This window comes from Mesoplodon densirostris, chromosome 18 (assembly GCF_025265405.1).
Source record: "Mesoplodon densirostris isolate mMesDen1 chromosome 18, mMesDen1 primary haplotype, whole genome shotgun sequence".
In the NCBI taxonomy this organism is placed as follows: domain Eukaryota; kingdom Metazoa; phylum Chordata; class Mammalia; order Artiodactyla; family Ziphiidae; genus Mesoplodon; species Mesoplodon densirostris.
In genome coordinates, this window is record NC_082678.1 from 591125 (window position 1) to 602058 (window position 10934).

The 10934-nt window shown below is 56.3% G+C and overlaps 1 long non-coding RNA gene and 1 pseudogene across 7 annotated transcripts in view; one reads left to right on the forward strand and one right to left on the reverse strand.

The window, feature by feature from the left end:
* LOC132478336 (uncharacterized) overlaps positions 1-3529 on the forward strand; it is a 68653-nt gene extending 65124 nt beyond the window's left edge. For 5 of the 7 annotated variants that reach the window (XR_009530384.1, XR_009530390.1, XR_009530387.1 and 2 more), the window contains one exon: positions 1377-2164. This is a non-coding gene — a long non-coding RNA (uncharacterized LOC132478336). Of the gene's footprint in view, positions 1-1376; positions 2165-3460 lie in introns of those variants that run through there. The other 2 variants (XR_009530388.1, XR_009530386.1) reach the window with 2 other exon arrangements.
* A 943-nt stretch (positions 3530-4472) lies between these two features.
* On the reverse strand, positions 4473-10457 carry LOC132478452 (phosphoethanolamine/phosphocholine phosphatase-like; annotated as a pseudogene).
* Between the last annotated feature and the right edge of the window lie 477 nt (positions 10458-10934).

Consider the following 10934-nt stretch of genomic DNA (forward strand, 5'->3'; position numbering starts at 1 on the left):
CTATTTCCTCTTCGTCTTTACCTGGACGGATCCGGATACTCATACTTCCAGTCAGCTCACCTGGACAGTTCTTCCCCAGGGCTTCCGCGAGAGTCCTCACCTCTTCGGTCAGGCGCTGGCACAAGACTTCACTTCCTGCTCCCGTACCCCCAGCACACTCCTTCAATATGTAGATGACCTCCTCCTTTGTAGCCCATCTCTCAGCCTCTCAAGACAACATACTGAAGATCTCCTCAATCACCTTGGCTCTCGCGGTTATCGGGTCTCCCCAGCCAAGGCTCAGTTATCTATATCTTCTGTAACCTACCTGGGGCTCCATCTTACCCCTACCACAAAAGATATAACAGCCAATCGCACCCGGATTATCTGTGAACTCCAGCCTCCGGAAACAGCGGAACAAATTCTCTCCTTTTTGGGCCTTACAGGATTTTTCCTACACTGGATCCCTAACTTTGCTCTCCTCGCTAAACCCTTATATCTAGCCGCTAAGGAAACCCCTCAAGGACCCCTCACCTCTCCTTCCGCCGTTCAACAGGCCTTTCTCACCCTCCGTAACGCTCTGATATCTTCTCCCCTTTCTCTGCCCAACCCAAACCGACCTTTTCACCTTTTTGTGGATGAACGGGCCGGAATAGCCACTAGACTCCTTGCCCAGCCTGTAGGGCCTTCCTACCGCCCCGTGGCTTACCTCTCCAAACAGCTAGACCCAACCATTCAGGGATGGCAACCATGCCTTCGGGCCCTAGCAGCAGCAGCCGAACTGACCAAACACTACAGATACTCAACCACACAGGAATAGGCAACATCTCCGACTGCTTTCTATGTGCCTCGCTTGGCCGTCCACCCTTGGCTGCTGTCCCACTCGACCAGCCCTTCAATTCTACTTCCTACACATCCCAAAACCCACCTTTTTCCCCGTTAAAAGTCCCCATATTCCTTGATTCAAAAAAATCTCACCATCTGTTACGGCAGCCGCCCAAATCTACCTGATACTGGGTTTCTTTGCAACACATCCCTCACGGTAAACACATCAATTGAAGCACCACCAGGCATGTTTTTGTGGTGCAATGGTTCCCTCACAAAAGAGATCAATTCTTCCTCCCCCTTCCCATGTATCCCCGTTACTCTCGTCCCACAACTCACACTGTATAGCCAAGATGAATTTTCCTCGCTAATCACGCCGCCCTTTACCCGACAAAAAAGAGCTATCTTTCTTCCTCTGGTCGCAGGCATCTCTCTCGCCTCCTCCCTGGTCGCTGCAGGCCTCGGGGGGCGGGGGGGGAGCTCTAACACATAGTGTTTCAACATCCCGCGACTTAGAACATAAACTCCAGCTAGCCATTGAAGGCTCCGCCGCCTCCATCTCCTCTCTCCAGTGCCAAATCACCTCCATAGCCCGAGTCGCTCTCCAGAATCGACGAGCCCTGGATCTCCTGACGGCCGACAAAGGAGGTACCTGCCTCTTCCTACAGGAGGAATGCTGCTGTAAACGCCCTCCATCGCTTAAGAGAAGAACTCCAACGCAAACACCAACAGTCCGCCTCCCCAATTCCCGATTGGTGGCGATCCACTCTCTATACCTGGCTAACACCAATCTGAGGCCCCTTAATTCTCATCTGTATCTTGCTCATGTTTGCCCCCCGTTTTCTTAGGTTCCTTCGCCGGCGCATGGAGGAAGTCTCTCGGGTGGCCACAAACCAAATGTTCCTCGGTCCTTACACCTTACTTCCTACAGAAACCCCCACTGGTCTCCCCTAAGCCTCGGACCTCTGGTCGCCCGACTCCCCTTTCGATGCCCCCATTCAGCATGAAGTAGCCAGAGATCGGAACGCCGCCCCATTACACCAAAGATGTCGGGATGTAAGGCCAACTGGCCCGAGGCAGGGGGACGCAATCAGATTCACAGGTTGCATCAGACCGAAACTCTCCGGACCACCCAGTTCCAGAAACTGACCTGGAGACATTCCGGACCACCCAGTTCCAGGAACTGACCTGGGGGATTTCCACCCGGCCCAGCCTTCCCGCCTTTCGAGGGACGGGACTAGCGGTCCCAAGACTGATGTAATCGGCACCAGATAGTGCCACAACACCCGAAGAGACAACCAGATAAGGAATTCCCTGCGCCCTCCCAGATTCACCACACCCCTTTCCCTTCTCCTATAAAATCTTGCCCAGCCCTCGCCCGGGGGCGACTTCTCTGGTCCCTTTCTCTCGGACCAGTGAACCTCACCCGGGAGCGCACCCTAATAAAGCTCACTTGAAGCTTTCCTCTGTTTTGCAATGCCGTTTGTTAAGATCCGACCTTACACTTACACATCAAGGATGGCTCTGAGCTGAATTTCTGCAAAACAAGACTATCCCGTGCAAAGAACCCAGTAGAGCTTTGTATCCCATCAGCTACAGAAGAGAATGGCTGCAGGCTAGGCTACTGAAAGCCAGCAGCATTTACAACTTAACTCCCATGGCCTCTGCAGTGGTACGTCTGAGTTTTCTGTTTCTGCCCCTGTACCAAACAGCTCTGGTGTAATTCCTCGTTCCTTCCTCCACCCACCCCCACCAACCCCTGTCCCCTTACCTGCGGTCCGCAGCCCTCCGCTCCGCGCTCGGATGCCGCTGGGGTGCCAGGGACCCACGGAACGGGTCGTTCCCAGCAGCCGTGTGCTGGCTCCGTAGACCCCCGCCAGCTCGCGTGGCGCCGACGGCGAGGAGCCCCGAGGACGCCCCGCGCCAGGTGCGCTCTGGCCGGGACGCCCACTTCCAAGACACTCTCTTCCGGCAGAGGTGCGCAGACCGCCGCCGCGCTCAGGTGACCCGCACCCAATGCCTAGCAAGACCCGCCCCGCCGGCGCCGCGTCTGCGCGGCGCAGCACGATCTCGGCGCTCCAGGCACGGGCGCCGGGGGGCGGGCGTCTCCTCTCCTGAGAGGCAGCTAGCGATGCCCCGGGGCGCGGGCCCCTGCAGCGCGGAGACGGCTCCAGGCTGGACTCACCAACACCAACGCCGCCAGGAGGAGCGCTTGGCGGGACTCGGCAAACAACCCAATGTTTTAAATGGAAAAAGGGCTTCAAAAGACCCTTCTCCAGATAAGACATACAAATGGTCAGCAAGCACATGAAGAGATGTTAATCGTCATTAGTCGTGATGAAATGCAAGTTAACACCACAACGCCGACCCCTCCACACACTAGAAAGCCTACAATCAAGAAAGCTAAAAATAACAAATGTTGGCAAAAATTTAGAGAAACTGATACAGAATTTTCCATAGGGAAAATAACTTCCGGAGGTGGATGCTGAGAATATTTGTACAACAACGTGAATGTAATTAATGCCATAGAACTGTATGCTCAAAATGATTTAAATGGTAAATGTGGGGGGTTTTAACATAATTTAGCCCCTGCTTTATACCAGACCCCAGAGTCGAAGCTTCTCATCCATTTTCTCACTTTTACTTAACCTCCTAGGATCTTCACACTCCCATTTAACAGACGAAGCTGAGCCTGAGAGGTTAAACTAAGTGACTTGCCCAAGGCTCACTCGGCCAAGTCTACACTGTTCAGTGTTGCTGTATTTACTGAGCACCTACTAGAGCACCTACTGAGCAATACCTCCAGCACCTGCCAGAGACATTGTGGGAAGACCAGGATGAACGGGGGCTGAAAGCAGATTACAAAACATGGGTAGATCCTGGGGCCCTGCTCTCAAACACTGAAGTTTCTTGGAGTGGAGGGGATGGCTTGTGTCACACTTGTGGAGCCTTTTATTCCACGCCACCGCACCCCACCCCAGAGGAGGGAAGCAGCTGGCCTGATACTGAATATTAGCTCAGCTGCGTAGGAGTCCTGGGGCTTTGAAGAAGGCATCTCCTGCCCCACTCCCCACATTGCCCCCTAGAGTCCAGTATGTGGGCACAAGCATCCCTGTGGCGGGGCAGGAGGCACGTCTCATGGCACCCCTCGCCTCCCGCCCTGCAGTAATGACACTGTACCCATACACCCGCCAGAAGGACAATGAACTCTCCTTCTCTGAGGGCACCATTATCTGCATCACCCGCCACTACTCCGATGGCTGCTGTGAGGGCATCGGCTCAGAGGGGTCTGGATTCTTCCCCAGGAACTATGCGCAGCCCAGCTGCTGACAACCTGGGATCTCTGGGATGCTGACCCAAGCACCGCCTTGAGTGAGCCTCTTGAGTCCCACACCAAAGCCTGCTCCAGTCAAGACTGGACCAGACCGGCACGCCTCCTGGGCTGTGAGCTGCGTCTCTTCCTTTCCCCCATTGCAGTGGGAAGGCGTCCAGGTAAAGAAAGAGGAGGCACCCAGAGGCCTGCTGGAGACAGGAAAAAGAACTGGAAGCCAAGAAGTTTGGTGACCTTACCCACAGGGGACCCTTACGCCATGCAAGACCGGGTCTCCAGCTGCAAGTGCCAACTTTGAATAAAATTCTGATGACCTCCTGATGATTGCCCTGCAGGGCTAGCGGGCCGAGGGACTGAAAGGCAACACACTTGTAAGGCTCCCACTAGTTAAGCCTCCTCTGCCTGCCCTAAGCAGCAGTATCTCCCATCTCCTTGGTGCTCACTGAGCCCTCCACACTAGATCCCTGTGCCCCTCTGCGAAGGTGGGCCGCACCCTGCTCTTTTGCCTGTTGCCTGCTTTGTTGTGTATTCAGTCTTGGTGCCCCAGGCTGGACACTCCTCCAAGAGTGGGAACCAGCTCCCTCACTTAGGTGGGGCTGAGAGCAGAGCTCACCTCGCCCTCATCCCCCAGACGGCAGCGTGAGACACCTCGCTCACCTCTGCCCCTTCACCTCCTTCACAGCTCTGAAACTCCAAAAGAAGGAGGTGGGCCTTGGGTTTCCACTGGCTCTGCTTTACAGCATCATGGCTTTCTGTTCCATACGGGAGGAGGGGGACTCAAAAGGGCCCAGTCAGTGGGGAGACTTTGGTTAAGTCCCTGCTTTCTTGCTGCATAGACGAGGCTGGGGTGCAAGGAGACATCTTCAGGCTCTGTGAGGTCCCTGGCTGGCCAGACCCGAGCCCCGGGACAGTGTGCTACCTCTTTCCACCAACAGGAGGTGACTGTTCCCTCGAGCTTTTTATCCTGTGGGGATGCTAACAGGGTGGGGTTGGGGGAGGCAAGGAGTGTAGTATACAGCCACAGTAGGTAAAGCAAGATCTAGGCCTGGGACCATCAGCAAGGAGCGCCACCTCTCTCCGTGGGGAGTCTGGTGCGGGGAGGTGTGGGGGAAACATTTCGGGGCCTGGGTCCTCTGGACAGAAGACTGGAGGAGGGAGGCCATGCAGCCCAAGGCAACAGTTAACCGCAACGCGGCGGGACATGTTCCTTCTCTACCCTGACAGGGAACCCCGTCCTCCCAACTGAGAGGGCAAGGTTTGTGGAAACACTGCCGCCTGCTCAGATATGCGTGCCACGCTGCTGCGGCCAGACTCCAGAATTCGCTTGCAGTGGAACTGGGGGAGGCAGCCGAGCTGGGTTAACTGCACAGATGGGGACAGCTTCCAACTCCCTCCTCCAGTCCTCAAATGGACCAACCTGGGATTCCGGGAAATCCCGGAGGGATATACCGAAACGAAAGGGAAAGGGAATAATAAAACTAGCTTTCTCTTTCCCAACCCCCACCGCCCCACCCCCTCCCCGCCCGGGTGGCCCCTGCAGGCCACATCCTCAGCACCTGATGCAGGTGTAGGCGCACTTCGGCGGAGGTTTCCCAGGGAACCACCCTGGTGCGGAAGGAGCTGGGCTCGGCCTTCTGCGCCTCCTGCATAAGGCGGTGCATGGGGTAGTGGCGGCGCGGGAAGGCCACGTCGCCGCCTGCCAGCAGCCCCATGGGGCAGAAGTCGTTGGCGCCGTCGCCCACGTAGAAAAGGCGCTCGAAGTGCACGCCGTCGTGGGCCTGCTCGCGCAGATAGTTGCTGAGCACCTTGTGCTGGCACATGTTGGCGGGGCAGTGAGCGCAGCTGTGTGCGTGGAAGGGCTGCAGCGCCAGCAGCCCCCAAGGGTCGGGCCCCGACGGGTTGCTGAAGATGCGGCAGAACAGGCCGTGGTGGCCGGCGGCGCGCAGCGCACTCTCCACGCCAAAGGTGTTGGCGTCTGAGATGAGAATAACCTCAAAGCAGGCACCCTGCTTGGCCACAAACTGCAGCAGCCCGCCGGTGCCGCGCGACAGGGGGATGGCCTCGTAGATGGCGCGCAGGTCCCGCGGCCGCATGCCCTGCTCGCCCAGGTACTGGAAGACGCGCTGCATGTATTCGTTGTAGAAGCCCTCGCGCTAGGTGGCACGCAGGCTCTCAGGCAGCCGCTGGCCCGCCGCGGCACGTGCACGACGGAGTCGTCGCTGTTTTCGTCCACGATACTCTCGTCCAAGTCGAAGGTCAGGAGGAAGCGTGGCGCGCCGGGCACAGCCATCCCACTGTCCTCTACCAGCTTTGTCCTGAGCGACGAAATCCTTTTGTGGTCACCAAAAAGAGTCCCTCAGAGGAAAGGGGGACAGGACCTCTGAGCTTCTCCTGCAGGGTGGGGAGCGGCGGCTGCAGAGGTCTGTCCCGGTTGAGTCTGGAGTGTCAAGAGTGGGGCGAGGGCCTAGCTGAGGTATTTGGGTGCAGGATGGAGCAAGGGGCGCTTACAGGAATTGGAGGGGACGCTGCATCTTATCCATCCCCGGATTTCTGGGCTCTGGCTCTCACGAGTCCTTCCAGTCCAGAGGGTCCGTGAATGGTGTGCATCTGGGCCGTTCCCTCCACTTGCCCCCCATCCCCATGTTATGTATTTTTAACCACAATAAAAAAATGAATGAAACACATAATACATGTTACAACATGGATAAACACTGAAAACATTCTAAGTCAAAGAAGTCATACTGAAAAGGCCACTCATATCACAACCATCTTGTGTGCTTTAAATCAATAGCAGTTTTGAAAATGAGGGGATGGGACTTCCCTGGTGGTCCAGTGGTTAACACTCTGAGCTCCCAATGTAGGGGGCACAGGTTCAATCCTTGGTCAGGGAACTAAAATCCTGCGTGCACAGTATGGCCAAAAAATAAAATAAAATTAACGTCATTGGCCTGGTTTGGATCATAGCATCGTCCTTGAACCCATCAGAGCACTCACAGGATGGAACATGGGATTGGCTAGATGTGGATCATATGCCCATCTTCAAGGTGGGTGGAACACAGCGTCAGCCCTGTGGAACTGTTTGGACTGGAAACAGGTAAGAAGTTCCCAAAGGAAAGCTGAGGTTCTGGACTTTGGCATGAGAACAGATGCTGGATAGGGGAAAGCGGCAGATTCCACATCACTGATGGCCCACTGCACAGCTGTGGGATCTGAAGGCCAAGGAAGGAAGGGGCTGATTTAGGGTCAGGGGCTGCAGCCACCCATCCAGTGCTCTTGCTGTCCGTCCACAACAGCAAGAACCTCTTCCTCTTGCAAAAGGCACAGCCTTCCTTGATGTCTCTGGTGGCGGGAGCCCAGGAGTCACACCTGCCCCCTGGCCACATGACTCACCCATCCCCCAAGAACAATACTGCTCATTTATCCAGCCTCCTCCCTCCTTTACAAAGAGCAGAGACTAAATGCTATGGTAGTTAGGAAATTCTTGCTCAGTGAAGCAGTGGGAGGCTCAAGGATTATGCTGTATCATGGAATCCATCATTGGCAGCTTTCAGAGACCACATGGGTGCATGTGGATCTCCAAGACCATGCGGCCTCAGTGTGAAACTGTCCACTGGGTGGCCCAGTTGCTCCCGTATCTTTGACTCTTAATGAGTATGAATATCAAAAGTTTGTTACAGCTGGAATCCCAAAGGATTGCAAGGCCATGGTCTGCTGTATGGTTGTTGTGTCAGGGACACACTCAAATGTTTAGACGGTTATTACCTCACTTGGCAGGCTATGGGCCTGTGAGGGGGAGGCCCTTTTCTCAACCACATGCATGTTAGTAACTGAAACATCCCAAAGGGCTGTCTGTGCTGCCCAGGTAGCTGTTCAATTGCCAGCAGCAAGGTCAGCTCAGTAATTGGCCACAGGGGCTTGACAGGGACCAGACTGGCCTGAGCTGGAGGACCATAGGTGACTGCCTGGATGGTCAGAGGTCAAGGGCTGTCCTGAGACTTGATGTCTATTGATGCCCACTCAGATGGGACAAAGGATGCCTGCAGTCCCAGGAGGGCCCCAGCAGCCCTCAGGAGGCAGCACCTGGGGGCTGGTAGGTCGCTGCACCAAGTTCTGTATAAATTCATAACATGACCATGGAGTGAGCTCAGTCAGGCCTCTGCTGGACCCGGGCTGCCCAGGCCAAGTGGGGCCAGCACTACTCTCTCCAGTTCAGATGGTAGGAGGAAACCCTGTGGGCTTCTGAGGCCCTAACAGCCGTTGACTGAGGTTGAGTTGGATTTGAAGCAGTCAGTGACCAGAGCAGACATTTCATTCTTCTGCCATCAGGTTCCAGGATGGGGGTAGATAACCAGCGGTCCAGGTGAACCCCCACTCGTGAGTGACCCCGGGCAAGTCCTGTCCACCCTACAGGACTCAGACGTGTGGGGTTAGGGGGGCTGTGGGTCAGCTGTGCTTAACACTAACCCACTAACCCTAACGCCCAAATCTCTACTGTTCACTCCCTAACCCTAACCTCCTAATCTCTAATCCTAAACCCTAAGGCTCCTAACCCCTAGCCCCTAGATACTCGACCTTGACCTGTAAACTCCCAACCCTTACCCTGACCCTGACTCAGACCGTCTAACCTGATCCTCTAACCCTGACCCTCTAGCCTGCATCCTTTAACTCATCCCTCAAAACCTGGGCTCACCTGAGTGGCTCCATCCAGAGGTGAAGCAAGACCTGTCTTTGGGCCCCCACTGCCTCTGCCCTCTCCTCCCCCCAGGAACCAGAAAGCTCTGGGTTGTTGGACTCTCCTGACCAGATGGGCAGCTGCTCCTGGTCTACCTGTGCCCACACCCCCCTCCTCTGGGGCCCTTGGCCTCTGGACTGTCTGACCTTCAGTCCACCTTCAACAGCCCGGAGACTAATCCAGGTGAGACGCCTGCTTCATTGGCACAGGTGGGACCTGGTCCCCATCCTCACGGCCCGGCCAGAAACCTTTGTGCACACTGTGTCATGAGGCTGCCTGTCCCCAGCCAGCTGGAGGGGTCGGGAGTCAGATGGGGAACCGAAGTGTCCTTGAGGTTGGAGTGTGGGCAGGACAGGGTAGGAGGGGCGAGAGGTGAGGTGTCATCATTCCCAAACCAGGCAGGGAGTGTGTGCTGTGTTTGCATTTCGGACAGGGAAGAGTATGTCAGATGGAGGCTCTGAAGTAGCACACCTTGCAGGCCAACCTACTAGGGCAGTTCTTCCCTAAGCCAATGGGTGGCGCAAGACAACACAAGAAACTGTACATATATACTTACAATGAATCTGGAAACTGGAAAGGAAACGTTACAGGTCATGGCAACCAAGGCACGAGGAGCCCGTCCCGCCCGCCCAGGCTTGCGCAGTCTGGAGGTGGAGCCAGGGTAGGCTGGACAGGCAGCTCCCAGCTAGGGCCTGGGCCGGAGAGCCCCCAGAAGGTGTGGCAACCCGCAGACAATTTCCAGAGCCCACTGCAGCCAGGAGACGTTCCCTACAGAAGAGCCTCTGGCCCTGTGTGTCCACCCTGCACACAGCAAGACCGTTGGTCCGTCGACCCCTGGGCCTAGTTCACGGCTGTCTGGCCGCCCCTCCCCTCACTTCCTGAGTCTCTGAGCCCCCAGGGCCCCCTTGGCCGAGCCTTCTCTGCACACCTGGCTTTCCTGACTATCCCTGCCTCTCTGAGCACACCGTGTCCTTCCCCGGGGTCTGCGGGTCTGGCTAAGGGTCCCCCTTGTCCCCGGGTGGGCACCCCAGCCAACGCTGACGCTTGCCTTTCCTGAAAGATGGCCCCCTCAGTCTCACCAACTCCAAACTGTGTTGCGTTTACTTCTGGGAAAGAGGGAATGAGCCCCATTCCGGCCTCACGCAAGGTGTGTGCTAACCTTGTGGACCCAAGGGACCACCACAAAGAGGCTGGAAGCCTGGCGGAGGCACAGCCCCCACCGTCACCCCTGTTCCTCGGCCCATCTCCTCTCTTCTGCCATCAAACCCCTCAGCCGCCACCAGAGGAAAAATGTGGGCCTAATCCTGTCACTCTGGTTCCAAAACTGTTCTGTCTATAAAACGAAGTCAAAGCTAGCTGTCTGGCCACCCTTGCAGCCCCTCTGCGATGCGTCCTCTCCGCGAGCCAGGAACCCAGCCCCTTCCCCTGCCCCCACCCTCCTCTAGAGCGAGCTCCGTCCATCCCGCTCCTTCAGTTCAGCTGCCACCTCCGCTGACCCACCAGCCAGAGGTAACCTCTCCCTCCACAGACACACCTGGCCTGCAGCTTCTCTGTCCCGCGCACGGCTGGGCTGAGCACAGCTGAGAGCATGCGCCTGCTTCACTGTGGACCCCAGGCCCCAGCACATGGCACAGGCTCAGGGATGTTTACTGGACAGATGGATGACCATGACGATGAGCAGGCAGATCACTCACGGTAGCGGGTAGTGGTCCTCCTTTTGAGTCTCTACACTTCACCACAAAGTGCTGAGGCAACAGCAAAAGGGAGGGTGGGGGAAGGCGGCACCAGAAAGCAACAACCCCGTGCCTTCCTCATCCCCCCCACAGTATGCATCTGTACACACACATGTACACGTACACGCCCAAGCATACCTGCATTCACACACATGTACACACACACATGCAAAGATGGACTGCAGTCACACACAGGCACACAACCACACGTGCTGTGCATGCAAAAACACGTGCATACACACATGTGCCTGCCTGCACATAAACACACTCACATGCCCTCGGATGTACACAGACCTGTGCACAGACAGCACACACATGCACATGCTTGCGCACA